The sequence below is a fragment of the Carcharodon carcharias genome, chromosome 7 (assembly GCF_017639515.1).
Source record: "Carcharodon carcharias isolate sCarCar2 chromosome 7, sCarCar2.pri, whole genome shotgun sequence".
Taxonomy (NCBI): Eukaryota; Metazoa; Chordata; class Chondrichthyes; order Lamniformes; family Lamnidae; genus Carcharodon; species Carcharodon carcharias.
In genome coordinates this window covers 95,296,550-95,322,712 of record NC_054473.1, presented here as the reverse complement: position 1 = coordinate 95,322,712, position 26,163 = coordinate 95,296,550, and positions in this window count along the sequence as shown.

Sequence of the window (26,163 nt, the reverse complement as noted above, 5' to 3'; positions counted from 1 at the left end):
CACGCACACTGACTGTAAGAACCTTCTTCAAGCACAGTTACTGAAATAACGTGCCTCTCACACACTCACTGAAAGAACCAGCCTCTCACACACTGACTGAAAGAAGCTGTCTCTCACACACTGAAAAAACCTGCCTCTCACACACTTAGGAAAAGAACCTGCCTCTCACACACTGACTGAAAGGACCTGCCTCTCACACACTGACTGAAAGAACCTGCCTCTCACACACTGACTGAAAGAACCTGCCTCTCACACACTGACTGAAAGAACCTGCCTCTCACACACTGACTGAAAGAACCTGCCTCTCACACACTGACTGAAAGAACCTGCCTCTCACACACTGACTGAAAGAACCTGCCTCTCACACACTGACTGAAAGAACCTGCCTCTCACACACTGACTGAAAGAACCAGCCTCTCACACACTGACTGAAAGAACCTGCCTCTCACACACTGACTGAAAGAACCTGCCTCTCACACACTGACTGAAAGAACCTGCCTCTCACACACTGACTGAAAGAACCTGCCTCTCACACACTGACTGAAAGAACCTGCCTCTCACACACTGACTGAAAGAACCTGCCTCTCACACACTGACTGAAAGAACCTGCCTCTCACACACTGACTGAAAGAACCTGCCTCTCACACACTGACTGAAAGAACCTGCCTCTCACACACTGACTGAAAGAACCTGCCTCTCACACACTTACTGAAAGAACGTGCCTCTCACACACTGACTGAAAGAACCTGCCTCTCACACACTGACTGAAAGTAACTGCCTCTCACACACTGACTGAAAGAACCTGCCTGTCACACACTGATTTAAAGTATCGGCCTCTCACACACTGACTGAAAGAACCTGCCTCTAACAAACTGAGTGAAAGAATCTGCTTCACACATTGACGGAAAGAACGTGCCTCTCACACACTGACTTAAAGAACCTGCCTCTCACACACTGACTGAAAGAACCTGCCTCTCACACACTGACTGAAAGAACCTTTCTCGCTCACACTGACCGAAAGGCCCTGTCTCTCTCCTACTGACTGAACGACCCTGTCTCTCTCATACTGATAGAAAGACCCTGTCTCTCTCACACTTTCTGTAATACCATGTCTCTCTCACATGGACTGTAATACCCTGTCTCTCTCACACTGACTGAAAGACCCTCTCTCTCTCACACTGACATAAAGACGCTGTCTCTCTCACACTGACTGAAGAACACTGCCTCTCATACACTGACTGAAAGAACCTGCCTCTCACACACTGAATGAAAGAAACTGCCTCTCACACACTGACTGAAAGAACCTGCCTCTCACACACTGACTGAAAGAACCTGCCTCTCACACACTGACTGAAAGAAGCTGTCTCTCACACACTCACTGAAAGAACCTGCCTCTCACACACTTACTGAAAGAACGTGCCTCTCACACACTGACTGAAAGAACCTGCCTCTCACACACTGACTGAAAGAACCTGCCTCTCACACACTGACTGAAAGAACCTGCCTCTCACACACTGAATGAATGAAACTGCCACTCACACACTGACTGAAAGAACCTGCCTCTCACACACTGACTGAAGGAACCTGCCTCTCACACACTGACTGAAAGAACCTGCCTCTAACACACTGACTGAAAGAATCTGCCAATCACACACTGACTGAATGAACCTACCTCACACGCACTGTATAAAAGGAATTGCCTCTCAAATAATGACTGAAAGACTCTGTCTCTCACACAATGACTGAAAGAATCTGCCACTCACACACTGACTGAAAGAACCTGCCTCTAACTCACTGACTCTAAGAAACTGCCTCTCACACACTGTCTGAATGAAAATGCCTCTAATACAAAGACGGAAAGACCCTGCCTCTTACATACTGACTGATAGACTCTATCTCTCAATCAATGACGCAAAGATCTTGTCTCTCTTGACTGAAAAAAGCTGACTCTCTCGCGCTCACTGAAAGACCCTGTCTCTCTCATACTGAATGAAAGACGCTGTGTCTCTCATACTGACTGAAAGACCCTCGCTCCCTCATTCTGAATGAAAGAACCTGCCTCTCACAAACTTACTGAAAGAACCTGCCTCTCATGCACTGAATGAAAGAACCTGTCTCTCACACACTGAATGAAAGTACCTGCCTCTCACACACTGACTGAAAGAACCTGCCTCTCACACACTGACTGAAAGAACCTGCCTCTCACACACTGACTGAAAGAACCTGCCTCACGCGCACTGACTGTAAGAACCTTCTTCAAGCACAGTTACTGAAATAACGTGCCTCTCACACACTCACTGAAAGAACCAGCCTCTCACACACTGACTGAAAGACCCTGTCTCACACACACTGAATGAAAGAACCTACCTCTCACACAATGAATGAAGGAACTGGCCTCACACACACTGAATGAAAGAATCAGCCTCTCACACACTGACTGAAAGAAACTGCCTCGCACAAACTGTCTGAAAGAACCTGCCTCTCACACACTGTATTAAAGAACCTGCCTCTCACACACTGACTGAAAGAACCTGCCTCACAAACTCTGACTGAAAGAACCTCCCTCTCATACACTGACTGAAAGAACCTGCCTCTCACACACTGACTGAAAGAAACTGCCTCGCACAAACTGTCTGAAAGAACCTGCCTCTCACACACTGTATTAAAGAACCTGCCTCTCACACACTGACTGAAAGAAGCTGTCTCTCACACACTGACTGAAAGAAGCTGTCTCTCACACACTGACTGAAAAAACCTGCCTCTCACACACTTACTGAAAGAACGTGCCTCTCACACACTGACTGAAAGAACCTGCCTCTCACACACTGACTGAAAGTACCTGCCTCTCACACACTGACTGAAAGAACCTGCCTGTCACACACTGATTTAAAGTATCGGCCTCTCACACACTGACTGAAAGAACCTGCCTCTAACAAACTGAGTGAAAGAATCTGCTTCACACACTGACGGAAAGAACGTGCCTCTCACACACTGACTTAAAGAACCTGCCTCTCACACACTGACTGAAAGAACCTGCCTCTCACACACTGACTGAAAGAACCTGCCAATCACACACTGACTGAATGAACCTACCTCACACACACTGTATGAAAGGAACTGCCTCTCAAAAAATGACTGAAAGACTCTGTCTCTCACACAATGACTGAAAGAATCTGCCACTCACACACTGACTGAAAGAACCTGCCTCTAACTCACTGACTCTAAGAAACTGCCTCTCACACACTGTCTGAATGAAAATGCCTCTCATACAAAGACGGAAGGACCCTGCCTCTTACACACTGACTGATAGACTCTATCTCTCAATCATTGACGCAAAGAGCCTGTCTCTCTTGACTGAAAAAAGCTGACTCTCTCGCGCTGACTGAAAGACCCTTTCTCTCTCATACTGAATGAAAGACGCTGTGTCTCTCATACTGACTGAAAGACCCTCGCTCCCTCACTCTGAATGAAAGAACCTGCCTCTCACACACTGACTGAAAGAACCTGCCTGTCATGCACTGAATGAAAGAACCTGTCTCTCACACACTGAATGAAAGTACCTGCCTCTCACACACTGACCGAAATAACCTGCCTCTCACACACTGACTGAAATAACCTGCCTTTCACACACTGACTGAAAGAATCTGCCTCACACACACCGACTGAAAGAACCTGCTTCTCGCACAGTTACTGAAATAACGTGCCTCACACACACTGACTGAAAGAACCTGCCTCTCACACACTGACTGAAAGAAGCTGTCTCTCACACACTGACTGAAAAAACCTGCCTCTCACGCACTGACTGAAAGAACCTGCCTCTCACACACTGACTGAAAGAACCTGCCTCTCACACACTGACTGAAAGAACCTGCCTCTCACACACTGATTTAAAGGATCGGCCTCTCACACACTGACTGAAATAACCTGCCTCTAACAAACTGACTGAAAGAATCTGCCTCACACACTGACTGAAAGAACCTGCCACTCACACAATGAATGAAGGAACTGGCCTCACACACACTGAATGAAAGAATCAGCCTCGCACACACTGACTGAAAGAAACTGCCTCACACACACTGACTGAAAAAACCTTCCTCTCGCAAACTGACTGAAAGAACCTGCCTCACACACACTGAATGAAAGAACCTGGCTTTGACACAATGAATGAAGGAACTGGCCTCACACACAATGAATGAAAGAATCTGCCTCACAAACACTGACTGAAAGAACCTGCCTCACTCACACTGACTGTAAAAAAACTTCCTCTGACACACTGACTGAAAGAAGCTGCCTCTCGCACACTGACTGAAAAAACCTGCCTCTCACACACTTAGGAAAAGAACCTGCCTCTCACACACTGACTGAAAGGACCTGCCTCTCACATACTGACTGAAAGAAACTGCCTCTCACATGCTGACAGAAAGGACCTGCCTCTCACACACTGACTGAAAGAAACTTCCTTTCACACACTGACTGAAAGACCCTGCCTCACACACACTGAATGAAAGAACCTACCTCTCCCACAATGAATGAAGGAACTGGACTCACACACACTGAATGAAAGATTCAGCCTCTCACACACTGACTGAAAGAACCTGCCTCGCACAAACTGTCTGAAAGAACCTTCCTCTCACACACTGTATGAAAGAACCAGCCTCACACACACTGACTGAAAGAACCTCCCTCTCATACACTGACTGAAAAAACCTGCCTCTCACATACTGACTGAAAGACTCTGTCTCCAACACACTGACGTAAAGACACAGTCTCTCCTGACTGAAAGACGCTGACTCTCTTACACTGGCGGAATGACCCTCTCTCTCTCACACTGACTGAAGGATGCTGTCTCTCTCATACCGACTGAAAGACGCTGTCTCTCTCACACTTACTGAAAGGACGTGTCTCTCACATCCTGTTTGAAAGATTCTGTCTCTCGCATGCTAATTGAAAATGCTGTGTCTCTCATACTGACTGAAAGACCCTTTCTCTCTCACACTGACTGAAATACTCTGTCTCTCTCACACTGACTGAAATACCCTGTCTCTCTCACACTGACTGAAATATACTGTCTCTCTCACACTGACTGAAATACCCTGTCTCTCTCACACTGACGGAAATACACTGTCTCTCTCATACTGACTGAAAGACACTGTCTCTCTCATTCTGAATGAAAGAACCACCCTCTCATAAACTGATTGCAACAAACTGCCTCTCACACACTGACTGAAAGAACCTGCTTCTCACAAACTGTCTGAAAGAACCAGCCTCTCACACACTGACTGAAAGAACCTTCCTCTCACAAAATGTCTGAAAGTAACTGACTCTCACACACTGATTGAAAGAACCAACTCTCACAAACTGTGTGAAAGAACCTGCCTCTCACACACTGACTGAAAGAACCTGCTTCTCACACAGTGACAGAAAGAACGTGCCTCTCACACACTGACTGAAAGAACCTGCCTCTCACAAACTGCAAGAACCTGCCTCTCACAAACTGAAAGAACCTGCCTCTCACACACTGACTGAAAGAACCTGCCTCTCACACACTGACTGAAAGGACCTGCCTCTCACACACTGACTGAAAGAACCTGCCTCTCACACACTGACTGAAAGAACCTGCCTCACACACTGACTGAAAGAACCTGCCTCTCACACACTGACTTAAAGAACCTGCCTCTCACACACTGGCTGAAAGAACCTGCCTCTCACACACTGACTGAAAGAACCTGCCTCTCACACACTGACTGAAAGAACCTGCCTCTCACACACTGACTGAAAGAACCTGCTTCTCACACAGTGACTGAAAGAACGTACCTCTCACACACTGACTGAAAGAACCTGCCTCTCACACACTGACTGAAAGAAGCCTGCCTCTCACACTGACTGAAAGAATCTGCCTCTCACACACTGACTGAAAGAATCTGCCTCTCACACACTGACTGAAAGAACCTGCCTCTCACACACTGACTGAAAGAACCTGCCTCTCACACACTGACTGAAAGAACCTGCCTCTCACACACTGACTGAAAGAACCTGCCTCTCACACACTGACTGAAAGAACCTGCCTCTCACACACTGACTGAAAGAACCTGCCTCTCACACACTGACTGAAAATATCTGCCTCTCACACACTGACTGAAAGTACCTGCCTCTCACACACTGACTGAAAGAACCTGCCTCTCACACACTGACTGAAAGAACCTGCCTCTCACACACTGTATGAAAGAACCGGCCTCTCACACACTGTATGAAAGAACCGGCCTCTCACACACTGTATGAAAGAATCGGCCTCTCACACACTGACTGAAACAACCTGCCTGTCACACACTGACTGAAAGAACCTGCCTCTCACACACTGACTGAAAGAACCTGCCTCTCACACACTGACTGAAAGAACCTGCCTCACACACACTGACTGAAAGAACTTTCCTCTCACACACTGACCGAAAGAACCTGCTTCAAACACACTGACTGAATGAACATGCCTCACACACACTGAATAAAAGTACCGGCCTCTAACAAACTGACTGAAAGACTCTGTCTCTCACACAATGACTGAAAGATCCTTTGTCTCTCATACTGATTGAACGACCCTGTCTCTCTCATACTTTCGGAAATAGCCGGTTTTTCTCTCATTGATGGAAAGACACTGCCCCTCACACACTGAATGAAAGAACCTGCCTCTCACACATTGACTGAAAGGACCTGCCTCTCACAAACTGACTGAAAGAACCTGCCTCTCACACACTGAATGAAAGAACCTGCCTCTCACACACTGACTGAAAGAACCTGCCTCTCACACACTGACTGAAAGAAGCTGCCTCTCACACACTGACTGAAAGAAACTGCCTCTCACACACTGACTGAAAGAACCAGCCTCTCACACACTGACTGAAAGAACCGGCCTCTCACACACTGACTGAAAGAACCTGCCTCTCACACACTGACTGAAAGAACCAGTCTCTCACACACTGACTGAAAGAACCTGCCTCTCACACACTGACTGAGAGAAACTTCCTCTCACACACTGACTGAAAGAAGCTCCCTCTCACACACTGAATGAAAGAAACTGCCTCTCACAAACTGACTGAAAGAACCTGCCTCTCACACACTGACTGAAAGAACCTGCCTCTCACACACTGACTGAAAGAAAAAGCCTCTCACACACTGACTGAAAGAACCTGCCTCTCACACACTGACTGAAAGAACCTGCCTCTCACACACTGAATGAAAGAACCTGCCTCTCACACACTGACTGAAACAACCTGCCTCTCACACACTGACTGAAGGATCCTGCCTCTCACACACTGACTGAAAGAACCTGCCTCTCACACACTGACTGAAAGAACCTGCCTCTCACACACTGCCTGAAAGAACCTCCCTCTCAAACACTGACTGAAAGAACCTGTCAATCTCACACTGACTGTAAGAAGCTGCCTCTCACACACTGACTGTAAGAAGCTGCCTCTCACACTCTGACTGAAAGAACCTCTCTTCACATACTGACTGAAAGGACCTGCCACTCACCATCTGACTGAAAGACTCTGTCTCTCACACCCGGACTGAATGACCCTGTCTCTCTCATACTGATTGAAAGACCCTGTCTCTCTCATACGGACTGAAAGATCCTGCCTCCTAAAAACTAACTAATGTAGCTGCCTCTCACACACAGTCTGAAATAAACTGCCTCTTACACACTGACTAAAAGATCCTTTCTCACTCACACTGACCGAAAGGCCATATCTCTCTCCTACTGACTGACAACCCTGTCTCTCTCATACTGATAGAAAGACCCGGTCTCCCACACACTGTCTGTAATAGCATGTCTCTCTCACATGGACTGTAATACCCTGTCTCTCTCACACACACTGTAATACTCTGTCACTCTCACACTGACTGAAAGACCCTGTCTCTCTCACAATGACATAAAGACGCTTTCTCTCTCACGCTGACTGAAGAACACTGCCTCTCACACACTGACTGAATGAAATTGCCACTCACACACTGACTGAAAAAACCTGCCTCTCACACACTGACTGAAAGAACATGCCTCGCACACTGACTGAAAGAACATGCCTCGCACACTGACTGAAAGAACCTGCCTCGCACACTGACTGAAAGAACCTGCCTCGCACACTGACTGAAAGAACCTGCCTCGCACACACTGACTGAAAGAACCTGCTTCACACACACTGACTGAATGAACATGCCTCACACACACTGAATAAAAGGACCGGCCTCTAACAAACTGACTGAAAGACTCTGTCTCTCACACAATGACTGAAAGACCCTTTCTCTCTCATACTGATTGAATGACCCTGACTCTCTCATACTTACGGAAATAGCCGGTCTTTCTCTCACTGATGGAAAGACACTGCCCCTCACAAACTGACTGAAAGTATTTGCCTCTCACACATTGACTGAAAGAGCCTGTCTCTCTTGACTGAAAGAAGCTGACTCTCTCGTGCTGACTGAAAGACCCTGTCTCTCCCATACTGAATTAAAGACGCTGTGTCTCACATTCTGACTGAAACAACATGCCTCTCACACACTGACTGAAAGAACCTGCCTCTCACGCACTGACTGAAAGAACCTGCCTCTCACAAACTGACTGAAACAACCTGCCTCACACACACTGAATGAAAGAACCTGCCTCTCACACAATGAATGAAGGAACTGGCCTCACACACAATGAATGAAAGAATCTGCCTCACACACACTGAATGAAAGAAAAGACCTCTCACACACTGACTGAAAGAACCTGCCTCTCAAAAACTGTCTGAAAGAACCTGCCTCTCACACACTGACAGAAAGAACCTGCCTCTCAGACACTGACTGAAAGAACCTGCCTCTCAAAAACTGTCTGAAAGAACCTGCCTCTCACACACTGACAGAAAGAACCTGCCTCTCAGACACTGACTGAAAGAAGCTGCCTCTCAGACACTGACTGAAAGAAGCTGCCTCTCACACTGACTAAAAGAAACTGACTCTCACACACTGACTGAAAGAACCTGCCTCTCACGCACTGACTGAATGAAACTGCATCTCACACACTGACTGAAACAACCTGCCTCACGCACACTAAATGAAAGAACCTGCCTCTCACAAAATGAATGAAGGAAGTGGCCTCACACACACTGAATGAAAGAATCTGCCTCACACACACTGAATGAAAGAACAGGCCTCTCACACACTGACTGAAAGAACCTGCATCTCTCATACTGACTGAAAGACATTCACTCTCACACACTGAAAGAAAGAACCTGTCTCTCACACACTGACTGAAAGGACCTGCCTCTCACCATCTGACTGAAAGACTCTGTCTCTCTCACACTGACTGAAACACCCTGTCTCTCTCATACTGAGTGAACGACCCTGTTTCTCTCATATGGACTGAAAGATCCTGCCTCATACAAACTAACCTAATGTAGCTGCCTCTCACACACAGTCTGAAAGAAAAAGCCTCTTACACACTGAGTAAAAGATCCTTTCTCACTCACACTGACCTAAAGGCCATATCTCTCTCCTACTGACTGACGACCCTGTCTCTCTCATAATGATAGAAAGACCCTGTCTCTCTCACACTGCCTGTAATAGCATGTCTCTCTCACATGGACTGTAATACCCTGTCTCTCTCACACCGACTGTAATACCCTGTCACTCTCACACTGACTGAAGACCCTGTCTCTCTCACACTGACATAAAGACGCTGTCTCTCAAACACTGACTGAAATAACCTGCCTCTCACACACTGACTGAAAGAACCTGCCTCTCACACACTGACTGAAAGAACCTGCCTCTCACACACTGACTGAAAGAACCTGCCTCTCACACACTGACTGAAAGAACCTGCCTCTCACACACTGACTGAAAGAACCTGCCTCTCACACACTGACTGAAAGAACCTGCCTCTCACACACTGACTGAAAGAACCTGCCTCTCACACACTGACTGAAAGAACCTGCCTCTCACACACTGACTGAAAGAACCTGCCTCTCACACACTGACTGAAAGAACCTGCCTCTCACACACTGACTGAAAGAACCTGCCTCTCACACACTGACTGAAAGAACCTGCCTCTCACACACTGACTGAAAGAACCTGCCTCTCACACACTGACTGAAAGAACCTGCCTCTCACACACTGACTGAAAGAACCTGCCTCTCACACACTGACTGAAAGAACATGCCTCTCACACACTGACTGAAAGAACCTGCCTCTCACACACTGACTGAAAGAACCTGCCTCTCACACACTGACTGAAAGAACCTGCCTCTCACACACTGACTGAAAGAACCTGCCTCTCACTCACTGACTGAAAGACCCTGCCTCTCACACACTGACTGAAAGACCCTGCCTCTCACACACTGACTGAAAGAACCTGCCTCTCACACACTGACTGAAAGAACCTGCCTCTCACACACTGACTGAAAGAACCTGCCTCTCACACACTGACTGAAAGAACCTGCCTCTCACAAACTGTCTGAAAGAACCTGCCTCTCACACACTGACTGAAAGAACCTGCCTCTCACACACTGACTGAAAGAACCTGCCTCTCACACACTGACTGAAAGTACCTGCCTCTCACACACTGACTGAAAGTACCTGCCTCTCACACACTGACTGAAAGATCCTGCCTCTCACACACTGACTGAAAGAACCTGCCTCTCACACACTGACTTAAAGAACCTGCCTCTCACACACTGACTGAAAGAACCTGCCTCTCACACACTGACTGAAAGAACCTGCCTCTCACACACTGACTGAAAGAACCTGCCTCTCACACACTGACTGAAAGAACCTGCCTCTCACACACTGACTGAAAGAACCTGCCTCTCACAGAATGACTGAAAGAACCTGCCTCTCACAGAATGACTGAAAGAACCTGCCTCTCACAGAATGACTGAAAGAACCTGCCTCTGACACACTGACTGAAAGAACCTGCCTCTCACACACTGACTGAAAGAACCTGCCTCTCACACACTGACTGAAAGAACCTGCCTCTCACACACTGACTGAAAGAACCTGCCTCTCACACACTGACTGAAAGAACCTGCCTCTCACACACTGACTGAAAGAACCTGCCTCTCACACACTGACTGAAAGAACCTGCCTCTCACACACTGACTGAAAGAACCTGCCTCTCACACACTGACTGAAAGAACCTGCCTCTCACACACTGACTGTAAGAAACTGCCTCTCACACACTGACTGATAGAAACTGCTTCTCACACACTGACTGAATGAAAATGCCTCTCACACAAAGACTGAAAGAACCTGCCTCTTACACACTGACTGAAAGACTCTGTCACTCACACAGTGACTGAAAGAGCCTGTCTCTCTTGACTGAAAGAAGCTGACTCTCTCGCTCTGACTGAAAGACCCTGTCTCTCTCATTCTGAATGAAAGAACCTGCCTCTCACACACTGACTGAAAGAACCTGCCTCTCACACACTGACTGAAAGAACCTGCCTCTCACACACTGACTGAAAGAACCTGCCTCTCACACACTGACTGAAAGAACCTGCCTCTCACACACTGACTGAAAGAACCTGCCTCTCATACAATGAAAGAAGGAACCATCCTCACACACACTGAATGAAAGAACCTGCCTCTCACACACTGACTGAAAGAACCTGCCTCTCACACACTGACTGAAAGAACCTGCTTCTCGCACAGTGACTGAAATAACATGCATCTCACACACTGACTGAAAGAACCTGCCTCTCACACACTGACTGAAAGAACTTGCCTCTCGCACAGTGACTGAAATAACCTGCCTCTCACACACTGACTGAAAGAAGCTGCTTCTCGCACAGTGACTTAAACAAACTGCCTCTCACACAATGACTGAAAGAACCTGCCGCTCACACAATGACTGAAAGAACCTGCCGCTCATACAATGACTGAAAGAACCTGCCTCTCACACATTGACTGAAAGAACCTGCCTCTCACACAATGACTGAAAGTACCTGCCTCTCACACACTGACTGAAAGAACCTGCCTCTCACACACTGACTGAAAGAACCTGCTTCTCACACACTGACTGAAAGAACCTGCCTCTCAAACACTGACTGAAAGAACCTGCCTCTCACACACTGTCTGAAAGAACCTGCCTCTCACACACTGACTGAATGAACCTGCCTCTCACGCAATGACTGAAAGAACCTGCCTCTCACACAATGACTGAAAGAACCTGCCTCTCACACACTGACTGAAAGAACCTGCCTCTCACACACTGACTGAAAGAACCTGCCTCTCACACACTGACTGAAAGAACCTGCCTCTCACACACTGTCTGAAAGAACCTGCCTCTCACACACTGACTGAAAGAACCTGCCTCTCACACACTGACTGAAAGAACCTGCCTCTCACACACTGACTGAAAGAACCTGCCTCTCACACACTGACTGAAAGAACCTGCCTCTCACACACTGACTGAAAGAACCGGCCTCTCACACACTGACTGAAAGATCCTGCCTCTCACACACTGACTGAAAGAACCTGCCTCTCACACACTGACTGAAAGAACCTGCCTCACTCACACTGACTGAAAGAACCTGATGCTCTCACACTGACTGAAAGAACCTGCCTCTCACACACTGACTGAAAGAACCTGCCTCTCACACACTGACTGAAAGAACCTGCCTCTCACACACTGACTGAAAGAACCTGCCTCTCACACACTGAATAAAAGGAACTGCCTCTCACAAACTGACTGAAAGACTCTGTCTCTCGCATACTGACTGAAAGACCCTTTCTCTCTCATACTGATTGAACGACCCTGTCTCTCTCATACTGACGGAAATAGCCTGTCTTTCTCACACTGATTGAAAGACACTGCCCCTCACAAACTGACTGAAAGAACCTGCCTCTCACACACTGACTGAAAGAACCTGCCTCTCACACACTGACTGAAAGAACCAGCCTCTCACACACTGACTGAAAGAACCTGCCTCAAACACACTGACTGAAAGAATCTGCCACCCACACACTGACTGAAATAACCAGCCTCTAACTCAATGACTCTAAGAAACTGCCTCTCACACACTGACTGATAGAAACTGCCTGTCACACACTGACTGAAAGACCCTGCCTCTCACACACTGACTGAAAGACTCTTTTTCTCACACAGTGACTGAAAGAGCCTGTCTCTCTTGACTGAAAGAGGCGGACTCTCTCAAGCTGTCTGAAAGACCCTGTCTCTCTCATTCTGAATGAAAGAACCTGCCTCTCACACACTGTCTGAAAGAACCTGCCTCTCACACACTGACTGAAAGAACCTGCCTCTCACACACTGACTGAAAGAACCTGCCTCTCACACACTGACTAAAAGAACCTGCCTCTCACACACTGACTGAAAGAACCTGTCTCTCACACACTGACTGAAAGAACCTGCCTCTCACACACTGACTGAAAGAACCTGCCTCTCACACACTGACTGAAAGAACCTGCCTCTCACACACTGACTGAAAGCAACTCCTTGTCACACACTGACTGAAAGACTCTGTCTCCCACACCAGTGACTGAAAGAACCTGCCTCTCTCATACTGACTGAAAGAGCCTGTCCCTCTCATACTGACAGAAGGACGCTGCCTCTCTCAAACACACTGATAGAACCTGCCTCTCACACACTGACTGAAAGAACCTCTCTCCCTTCAATGAAATACCCTGTCTCTCTCACACTGACTGAACGACGCTTTCTCTCTTACACTGACTGAAAGAAGTTGTCTCTCTCATACTGACTGAAGGACCCTGTCTCTATCAAACTGACTGGAAGACCCTGTCTCTCTCATACTGACTGAAATTCGCTGTCTCACTCATTCGGTCTGAAAGACCCTGTCTCTCTCATACTGACTGAAAGAATCTGCCTCTCACACACTGAATGAAAGAGCCTTCCTCTCTAACACTGTCTGAAAGAATCTGTCTCCCACACACGGACTGAAAGACACTGTATCTCACACACTGACTGAAGGACACTGTCTCTCTCATAATGACCAAAAGACCCTGTCTATCCCACAAACTGATTAAAAGACGCTGTCTCTCTCACACTGACTGAAAGACTCTGTCTCTCTCACACTGACTGAAAGACCCAGTCTCTCACACACTGACTGAAAGACCCTGTCTCTCAAACACAGACTGAACGACCCTGTATCTCACACACATACTAAACGACCCTGTCTCTCTCACACTGACTCAAAGAACCTGTCTCTCTCACACTGACTGAAAGACACTGCCTCTCTCATACTGACTGAAAGAACCTGTCTCTCTCACACTGACTGAAAGACCCTGTCTCTCTCACAATGACTGAAAGAACCTGCCTCTCACACAATGAATGAAAGAACTGCCTCTCACACACTGACTGAAAGAAGCTGCCTCTCACACACTGACTGAAAGAACCTGCCTCTCACACACTGACTGAAAGAACCTGTCTCTCTCACACTGACTGAAGTAACCTGTCTCTCTCACACTGACTGAAAGACCCAGTCTATCTCACACTGACTGAAAGAAAATGTCTCTCTCACACTGACTGAAAGACGCTGTCTCTCTCACACTTTCTGAAAGAATCTTCCTCTCACACACTGACTGAAAGAAACTGCCTCTCACACACTGACTGAAAGACCTGCCTCTCACACACTGACTGAAAGAACCTGCCTCTCTCACACTGACTGAAAGTCTATCTCTCTGTCATATAATGACTGAAAGACCCTGTCCCTCTCATACTGACTGAAAGACCCTGTCTCTATCACTGAAAGAACCTGCCTCTCACACACTGACTGAAAGAACCTGCCTCTCACACACTGACTTTAAGACTCTGTCTCTAACACACTGACTGAAAGAACCTGTCTCCCTTCAATGAAATACCCTGTCTCTCTCACACTGACTGAACGACGCTGTCTCTCTTACACTGACTGAAATACGTTGTCTCTCTCATACTGACTGAAGGACCCTGTCCCTATCAAACTGACTAGAAGACCGTGTCTCTCTCAAACTGACTGAAATTCGCTGTCTCACTCATTCGGACTCAAAGACCCTGTCTCTCTCATACTGACTGAAAGAAGCTGCCTCTCACACACTGACTGAAAGACCCTGTCTCTGACACTGACTGAAAGACCCTGTCTCACTCATACTGACTGAAAGACGCTGTCTCTCTCATACTGAGTGAATGAACCTGCCTCTCACACACTGACTGAAAGAACCTGCCTCTCACACACTGACTGAAAGAACCTGACTCTCACACACTGACTGAAAGAACCTGACTCTCACACACTGCAAGAACCTGCCTCTCACAAACTGAATGAACCTGCCTCTCACACACTGACTGAAAGAACCTGCCTCTCACACACTGATTGAAAGGACCTGCCTCTCACACACTGACTGAAAGAACCTGCCTCTCACACACTGACTGAAAAAACCTGCCTCACACACTGACTGAAAGAACCTGCCTCTCACACACTGACTTAAAGAACCTGCCTCTCACACAGTGTCTGAAAGAACCTGCATCTCACACAGTGACTGAAATAACGTCCCTCTCACACACTGACTGAAAGAACCTGCTTCTCACACACTGACTGAAAGAACCTGCCTCTCACACACTGACTGAAAGAATCTGCTTCTCGCACAGTGACTGAAATAACGTGTCTCTCACACACTGATTGTAAGAACCTGCGACTCACACATTGACTGAAAGAAGCTGCCTCTCACACACTGACTGAAAGAAACTGCCTCTCACACACTGACTGAAAGAACCTGCCTCTCACACACTGACTGAAAGAACCTGCCTCTCACACACTGACTGAAAGAATCTTCCTCACACACACTGAATGAAAGAACCTGCCTCTCACACACTGACTGAAAGAACCTGCCTCTCACAAACTGTAAGAAAGAACCTGCCTATCACACACTGACTGAAAGCTCCTGCCTCTCACAGAATGAATGAAGGATCTGGCCTCTCACGTACTGAATGAAGGAATATGCCTCACACACACTGAATGAAAGAACCTGCCTCTCACAAACTGACTGAAAGAACCTGCCTCTCACACACTGTATGAAAGAACCGGCCTCTCACACACTGTATGAAAGAACCGGCCTCTCACACACTGTATGAAAGAATCGGCCTCTCACACACTGACTGAAACAACCTGCCTGTCACACACTGACTGAAAGAACCTGCCTCTCACACACTGACTGAAAGAACCTGCCTCTCACACACTGACTGAAAGAACCTGCCTCACACACACTGACTGAAAGAATTTTCCTCTCACACACTAACTGAAAGAACCTGCTTCACACACACTGACTGAATGAACATGCCTCACACACACTGAATAAAAGTACCGGCCTCTAACAAACTGACTGAAAGACTCTGTCTCTCACACAATGACTGAAAGATCCTTTGTCTCTCATACTGATTGAACGACCCTGTCTCTCTCATACTTTCGGAAATAGCCGGTTTTTCTCTCATTGATGGAAAGACACTGCCCCTCACAAACTGAATGAAAGTATTTGCCTCTCACACATTGACTGAAAGGACCTGCCTCTCACAAACTGACTGAAAGAACCTGCCTCTCACACTCTGCATGAAAGAACCTGCCTCTCACACACTGACTGAAAGAACCTGCCACTCACACACTGACTGTAAGAAGCTGCCTCTCACACTCTGACTGAAAGAAACTCTCTTTCACATACTGACTGAAAGGACCTGCCACTCACACACTGTATGAAAGAACCGGCCTCTCACACACTGACTGAAAGAACAAGACTCTCACGCACTGACTGAAAGAACCTGCCTCTCACACATTGACTGAAAGAACCTGCCTCTCACAGAATGAATGAAGGAACTGGCCTCACACACACTGAATGAAGGAATATGCCTCACACACACTGAATGAAAAAACCTGCCTCTCACAAACTGACTGAAAGAACCTGCCTCTCACACACTGTATGAAAGAACCGGCCTCTCCCACACTGACTGAAAGAACAAGACTCTCACGCACTGACTGAAAGAACCTGCCTCTCACACACTGACTGAAAGAACCTGCCTCTCACACACTGAATGAAAGAACCTGCCTCTCACACACTGACTGAAACAACCTGCCTGTCACACACTGACTGAAAGGACCTGCCTCTCACACACTGACTGAAAGAACCTGCCTCACACACACTGACTGAAAGAACCTGCCTCTCACACACTGCATGAAAGAACCTGCCTCTCACACACTGACTGAAAGAACCTGCCACTCACACACTGACTGTAAGAAGCTGCCTCTCACACACTGACTGTAAGAAGCTGCCTCTCACACTCTGACTGAAAGAACCTCTCTTTCACATACTGACTGAAAGGACCTGCCACTCACCATCTGACTGAAAGACTCTGTCTCTCACACCCGGACTGAATGACCCTGTCTCTCTCATACTGATTGATCGACCCTGTCTCTCTCATACGGACTGAAAGATCCTGCCTCCTAAAAACTAACTAATGTAGCTGCCTCTCACACACAGTCTGAAATAAACTGCCTCTTACACACTGACTAAAAGATCCTTTCTCACTCACACTGACCGAAAGGCCATATCTCTCTCCTACTGACTGACAACCCTGTCTCTCTCATACTGATAGAAAGACCCGGTCTCCCACACACTGTCTGTAATAGCATGTCTCTCTCACATGGACTGTAATACCCTGTCTCTCTCACACACACTGTAATACTCTGTCACTCTCACACTGACTGAAAGACCCTGTCTCTCTCACAATGACATAAAGACGCTTTCTCTCTCACGCTGACTGAAGAACACTGCCTCTCACACACTGACTGAATGAAATTGCCACTCACACACTGACTGAAAAAACCTGCCTCTCACACACTGACTGAAAGAACCTGCCTCACACACACTGACTGAAAGAACATGCCTCGCACACACTGACTGAAAGAACCTGCCTCTCACACACTGACTGAAAGAACCTGCCTCACACACACTGACTGAAAGAAGCTTCCTCTCACACACTAACTGAAAGAACCTGCTTCACACACACTGACTGAATGAACATGCCTCACACACACTGAATAAAAGGACCGGCCTCTAACAAACTGACTGAAAGACTCTGTCTCTCACACAATGACTGAAAGACCCTTTCTCTCTCATACTGATTGAATGACCCTGACTCTCTCATACTTACGGAAATAGCCGGTCTTTCTCTCACTGATGGAAAGACACTGCCCCTCACAAACTGACTGAAAGTATTTGCCTCTCACACATTGACTGAAAGAGCCTGTCTCTCTTGACTGAAAGAAGCTGACTCTCTCGTGCTGACTGAAAGACCCTGTCTCTCCCATACTGAATTAAAGACGCTGTGTCTCACATTCTGACTGAAACAACATGCCTCTCACACACTGACTGAAAGAACCTGCCTCTCACGCACTGACTGAAAGAACCTGCCTCTCACAAACTGACTGAAACAACCTGCCTCACACACACTGAATGAAAGAACCTGCCTCTCACACAATGAATGAAGGAACTGGCCTCACACACAATGAATGAAAGAATCTGCCTCACACACACTGAATGAAAGAAAAGACCTCTCACACACTGACTGAAAGAACCTGCCTCTCAAAAACTGTCTGAAAGAACCTGCCTCTCACACACTGACAGAAAGAACCTGCCTCTCAGACACTGACTGAAAGAACCTGCCTCTCAAAAACTGTCTGAAAGAACCTGCCTCTCACACACTGACAGAAAGAACCTGCCTCTCAGACACTGACTGAAAGAAGCTGCCTCTCAGACACTGACTGAAAGAAGCTGCCTCTCACACTGACTAAAAGAAACTGACTCTCACACACTGACTGAAAGAACCTGCCTCTCACGCACTGACTGAAAGAAACTGCATCTCACACACTGACTGAAACAACCTGCCTCACGCACACTAAATGAAAGAACCTGCCTCTCACAAAATGAATGAAGGAAGTGGCCTCACACACACTGAATGAAAGAATCTGCCTCACACACACTGAATGAAAGAACAGGCCTCTCACACACTGACTGAAAGAACCTGCATCTCACATACTGACTGAAAGAAACTGCCTCTCACACACTGACTGAAAGGACCTGCCTCTCACATACTGACTGAAAGGACCTGCCACTCACCATCTGACTGAAAGACTCTGACTCTCACACACGGACTGAAAGACCCTGTCTCTCTCATACTGATTGATCGACCCTGTCTCTCTCATATGGACTGAAAGATCCTGCCTCATACAAACTAACTAATGTAGCTGCCTCTCACACACAGTCTGAAAGAAAAAGCCTCTTACACACTGAGTAAAAGATCCTTTCTCACTCACACTGACCTAAAGGCCATATCTCTCTCCTACTGACTGACGACCCTGTCTCTCTCATAATGATAGAAAGACCCTGTCTCTCTCACACTGCCTGTAATAGCATGTCTCTCTCACATGGACTGTAATACCCTGTCTCTCTCACACCGACTGTAATACCCTGTCACTCTCACACTGACTGAAGACCCTGTCTCTCTCACACTGACATAAAGACGCTGTCTCTCAAACACTGACTGAAAGAACCTGCCTCTCACACACTGACTGAAAGAACCTGCCTCTCACACACTGACTGAAAGAACCTGCCTCTCACACACTGACTGAAAGAACCTGCCTCTCACACACTGACTGAAAGAACCTGCCTCTCACACACTGACTGAAAGAACCTGCCTCTCACACACTGACTGAAAGAACCTGCCTCTCACACACTGACTGAAAGAACCTGCCTCTCACACACTGACTGAAAGAACCTGCCTCTCACACACTGACTGAAAGAACCTGCCTCTCACACACTGACTGAAAGAACCTGCCTCTCACACACTGACTGAAAGAACCTGCCTCTCACACACTGAATGAAAGAACCTGCCTCTCACACACTGACTGAAAGAACCTGCCTCTCACACACTGACTGAAAGAACCTGCCTCTCACACACTGACTGAAAGAACCTGCCTCTCACACACTGACTGAAAGAACATGCCTCTCACACACTGACTGAAAGAACCTGCCTCTCACACACTGTCTGAGAGAACCTGCCTCTCACACACTGACTGAAAGAACCGGCCTCTCACACACTGACTGAAAGAACCTGCCTCTCACTCACTGACTGAAAGACCCTGCCTCTCACACACTGACTGAAAGACCCTGCCTCTCACACACTGACTGAAAGAACCTGCCTCTCACACACTGACTGAAAGAACCTGCCTCTCACACACTGACTGAAAGAACCTGCCTCTCACACACTGACTGAAAGAACCTGCCTCTCACAAACTGTCTGAAAGATCCTGCCTCTCACACACTGACTGAAAGAACCTGCCTCTCACACACTGACTGAAAGAACCTGCCTCTCACACACTGACTGAAAGTACCTGCCTCTCACACACTGACTGAAAGTACGTGCCTCTCACACACTGTCTGAAAGATCCTGCCTCTCACACACTGACTGAAAGAACCTGCCTCTCACACACTGACTTAAAGACCCTGCCTCTCACACACTGACTGAAAGAACCTGCCTCTCACACACTGACTGAAAGAACCTGCTTCTCTCACAGTGACTGAAAGAACGTGCCTCTCACACATTGACTGAAAGAACCTGCCTCCCACACACTGACTGAAAGAACCTGCCGAACACACTGACTGAATGAACCTGCCTCACACACACTGAATAAAAGGAACTGTCTCTCACAAACTGACTGAAAGACTCTGTCTCTCACACACTGACTGAAAGACCCTTTCTCTCTCATACTGATTGAACGACTCAGTCTCTCTCATACTGACGGAAATAGCCTGTCTTTCTCACACTGATTGAAAGACACTGCCCCTCACTCACTGACTGAAAGTACATGCCTCTCACACACTGACTGAAAGAACCTGCCTCTCTCACACTGACTGAAAGAACCAGCCTCTCACACACTGACTGAAAGAACCTGCCTCAAACACACTGATTGAAAGAATCTGCCACCCACACACTGACTGAAAGAACCTGCCTCTAACTCAATGACCCTAAGAAACTGCCTCTCACACACTGACTGATAGAAACTGCCTGCCACACACTGACTGAATGAAAATGCCTCTCACACAAAGACTAAAAGAACCTGCCTCTTACACACTGACTGAAAGACTCTTTCTCTCACACAGTGACTGAAAGAGCCTGTCTCTCTTGACTGAAAGAAGCTGACTCTCTTGAGCTGTCTGAAAGACCCTGTCTCTCTCATTCTGAATGAAAGAACCTGCCTCTCACACACTGACTGAAAGAACCTGCCTCTCACACACTGACTGAAAGAACCTGCCTCTCACACACTGACTGAAAGAACCTGCCTCTCACACACTGACTGAAAGAACCTGCCTCTCACACACTGACTGAAAGAACCTGCCTCTCACACAAAGAATGAAGGAACTGGCCTCACACACACTGAATGAAAGAACCTGCCGCTCAGACACTGACTGAAAGAACCTGCCTCTCACACACTGACTGAAAGAACCTGCTTCTCGCACAGTGACTGAAATAACGTGCCTCTCACACACTGACTGAAAGAACCTGCCTCTCACACACTGACTGAAAGAACCTGCTTCTCGCACAGTGACTGAAATAACCTGCCTCTCACACACTGACTGAAAGAAGCTGCTTCTCGCACAGTGACTTAAACAAACTGCCTCTCACACACTGACTGAAAGAACCTGCATCTCACACAGTGACTTAAAGAAACTGCTTCTCGTACAATGACTGAAAGAACCTGCCTCTCACACATTGACTGAAAGAACCTGCCTCTCACACACTGCCTGAAAGTACCTGCCTCTCACACACTGACTGAAAGAACCTGCCTCTCACACACTGACTGAAAGAACCTGCTTCTCACACACTGACTGAAAGAACCTGCCTCTCAAACACTGACTGAAAGAACCTGCCTCTCACACACTGTCTGAAAGAACCTGCCTCTCACACACTGACTGAATGAACCTGCCTCTCACTCACTGACTGAAAGACCCTGCCTCTCACTCACTGACTGAAAGGACCTGCCTCTCACACACTGACTGAAAGAACCTGCCTCTCACACACTGACTGAAAGAACCTGCCTCTCACACACTGACTGAAAGAACCTGCCTCTCACACACTGTCTGAAAGATCCTGCCTCTCACACACTGATTGAAAGAACCCGCCTCTCAATCACTGCGTGAAAGAACTTGCCTGACACACACTGACTGAAAGAACCTGCCTCTCACACACTGACTTAAAGAGCGTGCCTCTCACACACTGACTTAAAGAGCGTGCCTCTCACACACTGACTGAAAGAACCTGCCTCTCACACACTGACTGAAAGAACCTGCTTCTCTCACAGTGACTGAAAGAACGTGCCTCTCTCACATTCATTGAAAGAACCTGCCTCTCACACACTGACTGAAAGAACCTGCCGAACACACTGACTGAATGAACCTGCCTCACACACACTGAATAAAAGGAACTGCCTCTCACAAACTGACTGAAAGACTCTGTCTCTCACACAATGACTGAAAGACCCTTTCTCTCTCATACTGATTGAATGACTCAGTCTCTCTCATACTGACGGAAATAGCCTGTCTTTCTCACACTGATTGAAAGACACTGCCCCTCACTCACTGACTGAAAGTACATGCCTCTCACACACTGACTGAAAGAACCTGCCTCTCTCACACTGACTGAAAGAACCAGCCTCTCACACACTGACTGAAAGAACCTGCCTCAAACACACTGATTGAAAGAATCTGCCACCCACACACTGACTGAAATAACCAGCCTCTAACTCAATGACTCTAAGAAACTGCCTCTCACACACTGACTGATAGAAACTGCCTCTCACACACTGACTGAAAGACCCTGCCTCTCACACACTGACTGAAAGACTCTTTTTCTCACACAGTGACTGAAAGAGCCTGTCTCTCTTGACTGAAAGAGGCGGACTCTCTCAAGCTGTCTGAAAGACCCTGTCTCTCTCATTCTGAATGAAAGAACCTGCCTCTCACACACTGTCTGAAAGAACCTGCCTCTCACACACTGACTGAAAGAACCTGCCTCTCACACACTGACTGAAAGAACCTGCCTCTCACACACTGACTAAAAGAACCTGCCTCTCACACACTGACTGAAAGAACCTGTCTCTCACACACTGACTGAAAGAACCTGCCTCTCACACACTGACTGAAAGAACCTGCCTCTCACACACTGACTGACAGAACCTGCCTCTCACACACTGACTGAAAGGAACTGCCGCTCAAACACTGACTGAAAGACTCTGTCTCCCACACCAGTGACTGAAAGAACCTGCCTCTCTCATACTGACTGAAAGAGCCTGTCCCTCTCATACTGACAGAAGGACGCTGCCTCTCTCAAACACACTGATAGAACCTGCCTCTCACACACTGACTGAAAGAACCTCTCTCCCTTCAATGAAATACCCTGTCTCTCTCACACTGACTGAACGACGCTTTCTCTCTTACACTGACTGAAAGAAGTTGTCTCTCTCATACTGACTGAAGGACCCTGTCTCTATCAAACTGACTGGAAGACCCTGTCTCTCTCATACTGACTGAAATTCGCTGTCTCACTCATTCGGTCTGAAAGACCCTGTCTCTCTCATACTGACTGAAAGAATCTGCCTCTCACACACTGAATGAAAGAGCCTTCCTCTCTAACACTGTCTGAAAGAATCTGTCTCCCACACACGGACTGAAAGACACTGTATCTCACACACTGACTGAAGGACACTGTCTCTCTCATAATGACCAAAAGACCCTGTCTATCCCACAAACTGACTTAAAGACTCTGTCTCTCTCACACTGACTGAAAGACTCTGTCTCTCTCACACTGACTGAAAGACACTGTCTCTCACACACTGAATGAATGACCCTGTCTCTCAAACACAGACTGAACGACCCTGTATCTCACACACATACTAAACGACCCTGTCTCTCTCACACTGCCTGAAAGACCCTGTCTCTCTCATACTGACTGAAGGACACTGTCTCTCTCATAATGACTGAAAGACCCTGTCTCTCCCACACACTGACTTAAAGACCCTGTCTCTCTCACAATGACTGAAAGAACCTGCCTCTCCCACAATGAATGAAAGAAATGCCTCTCACACACTGACTGAAAGAAGCTTCCTCTCACACACTGACTGAAAGAACCTGCCTCTCACACACTGACTGAACAACCCTGTCTCTCTCACACTGACTGAAGTACCCTGTCTCTCTCACACTGACTGAAAGACCCCGTCTCTCACATACTGACTGAAAGACTCTTTCTCTCACACACTGACTGAAAGACGCTGTCTCTCACAAACTGACTGAAAGACTCTTTCTCTCGCACACTGACTGAAAGACGCTGTCTCTCATAAACTGACTGAAAGACTCTGTCTCCCACACCAGTGACTGAAAGAACCTGCCTCTCTCATACTGACTGAAAGAGCATGTTCGTCATATAATGACTGAAAGACCCTGTCCCTCTCATACTGACTGAAAGACGCTGCCTCTCTCAAACACACTGAAAGAACCTGCCTCTCACACACTGACTGAAAGAACCTGCCTCTCACACACTGACTTTAAGACTCTGTCTCTAACACACTGACTGAAAGAACCTGTCTCCCTTCAATGAAATACCCTGTCTCTCTCACACTGACTGAACGACGCTGTCTCTCTTACACTGACTGAAATACGTTGTCTCTCTCATACTGACTGAAGGACCCTGTCCCTATCAAACTGACTAGAAGACCGTGTCTCTCTCAAACTGACTGAAATTCGCTGTCTCACTCATTCGGACTCAAAGACCCTGTCTCTCTCATACTGACTGAAAGAAGCTGCCTCTCACACACTGACTGAAAGACCCTGTCTCTGACACTGACTGAAAGACCCTGTCTCACTCATACTGACTGAAAGACGCTGTCTCTCTCATACTGAGTGAATGAACCTGCCTCTCACACACTGACTGAAAGAACCTGCCTCTCACACACTGACTGAAAGAACCTGACTCTCACACACTGACTGAAAGAACCTGACTCTCACACACTGACTGAAAGACATTGTATCTCACACTGACTGAAGGACACTGTCTCTCTCATAATGACCAAAAGACCCTGTCTCTCCCACAAACTGAGTTAAAGACCCTGTCTCTCTCACACTGACTGAAAGACCCTGTCACTCACAGACTGACTGAAAGACCCTGTCTCTCTCATACTGACTGAAGGACACAGTCTCTCTCACAATGACTGAAAGACCCTGTCTCTCTCGTACTGACTGAAGGACAGTGGCTCTCTCACAATGACTGAAAGAACCTGCCTCTCCCACACTGAATGAAAGATCCTGTGTCTCTCATACTGACTGAAGCACACTGTCTCTCTCATAATGACGGGAAGACCCTGTCTCTCCCACAAACTGACTTAAAGACCCTGTCTCTCTCACAATGACTGAAAGCACATGCTTCTCCCAAATTGACTGAAAGAATCTGCCTCTCACACACTGAATGAAAGAACCTGCCTCTCACACACTGACTGAAAGAACCTGCCTCTCACACACTGACTGAAAGAACCTGTCTCTCACACACTGACTGAAAGAACCTGTCTCTCACACACTGACTGAACGACCCTGTCTCTCTCACACTGACTTAAAGACCCTGTCTCTCTCACAATGACTGAAAGCACCTGCTTCTCCCAAATTGACTGAAAGAATATGCCTCTCACACACTGAATGAAAGAACCAGCCTCTCACACACTGACTGAAAGAACCTGCCTCTCACTCACTGACTGAACGACCCTGTCTCTCTCACACTGACTTAAAGACCCTGTCTCTCTCATACTGATTGAAGGACACTGTCTCTCTCTTAATGACCAAAAGACCCTGTCTATCCCACAAACTGACTTAAAGACCCTGTCTCTCTCATACTGATTGAAGGACAGTGTCTCTCTCTTAATGACCAAAAGACCCTGTCTATCCCACAAAGTGACTTAAAGACCCTGTCTCTCTCACACTGACTGAAAGATCCTGTCTCACACGCACTGACGTAACGACCCTGTCTCTCACACACTGACTGAACGATCCTGTCTCTCACACACTTACTGAACGACTCTGTCTCTCTCACACTGACTGAAA